A 1,411-nucleotide genomic window follows, 5' to 3' on the forward strand; every position below is an offset into this window, starting at 1 on the left:
TTTAAAACTGCCTATTCCACCTAAATGTCTATTGCTCTGCCTTTTCTGTTGCTTTGCTATATAGTATTTGTTTTGCTGTTGCATAGTATTTGTTTTGCCATTGTATAGTATTGGTTTTGTTTTGCTGTATAGTAGTGGTTTCTCGCTGTTCTTAATTTATGAATGCCCTTTGCGCGTCCTTGAGTGCCAAGAAAGGCGTCTTTAAATAAAATTTATTATTATTATTATTATTACCTGCAGTATTCCCCATGAGCCAGAGGTGTCTGCTGGGAATAAACGTTAGACATTCATTAACAAAATTGCAGCTCACAACTGTAATTACAGCAAAGGCAAGGAGACTCTAAGTTGTTTTTCGCTGTCACTACCTCATCAAGAGTAGAAGCTGAGAGAAAGAAAATAATCAAATGTAAACTTAATCTGATAGGCAGTTAAAAAACTGCCTATCAGATTAAGTTTACAGGAACTGCAGAAGCGAAATCATCAGAAAGTTGCCAGTCTAATTTATTAATTTTTCACCTTAACTTTCTTTTGCCCGGTAACCCTGTAATGTTTGTGTATCCAATATACCAACTTCAGCAGAACCATGATTGGCTCCTTTGTGCTTGTACTATCAGATTGGAGTTTAAAAAGAGAGGTCTCCCTCAGCCTTTAGGACATCGATTCAGTCCTTCTCCTCTCCTCTATGCTCTTCCAGGCCAACAGAATGAGAAGCTGCAGATAGATTGACGGAAAGCAGCGGGCAGGTGGAGACGGGATGAAGCACACTAAAGAGTTTCTTGCTGACCACTATCTGACACAGGCAAGGGAAAGCAATCAGCACCGCACCAATTCTTACTTTTCTCCTGCAGCAGCATTTTATCACAGCACACTTTATCTGCAACTGATACAGAGATATCCAAGGAGCTGAGGACATGGATCAAATCAGATTCTACCTACCCAATGAATAGCAACTGTATGTTACATACTGTTTTTTTCCCCAGAGTCCAAATAGAACACTGCAGCTCATTTAAAGTCAAACTGAAATTAGTTTTATATAATTTTCTATTGCGCGGTGTCCTCTACATTAGTGTTCTCCAGCATGTGTAACTATTTTAGCTCTACTACTACTTGTGGCTGTGTATTTTATCAATCAGGTCAATTGCCATCACAACAACTGGACATGTGAAGGTGAGACTAATGTTTAGCTAATGCAGGCTAACCCCCCTCCTTTCAATAACGTGGGGCACAACATTGAGTGTGAAGATGACTAATGTGGTAAATTTTTTTATGATCAGTGTAATTTTTTTTGTTTTTGGTTCTTTTTTATTTTTTTATTTCTTTTATTTCCATACAAGGTATATGTGTGTGTGTGTGTGTGTGTGTGTGTGTGTGTGTTGTGGGGGTGCGTCAGAGATGGCAGAACGCACGGGAG

Source organism: Etheostoma spectabile, chromosome 9, assembly GCF_008692095.1.
Source record: "Etheostoma spectabile isolate EspeVRDwgs_2016 chromosome 9, UIUC_Espe_1.0, whole genome shotgun sequence".
Taxonomy (NCBI): Eukaryota; Metazoa; Chordata; class Actinopteri; order Perciformes; family Percidae; genus Etheostoma; species Etheostoma spectabile.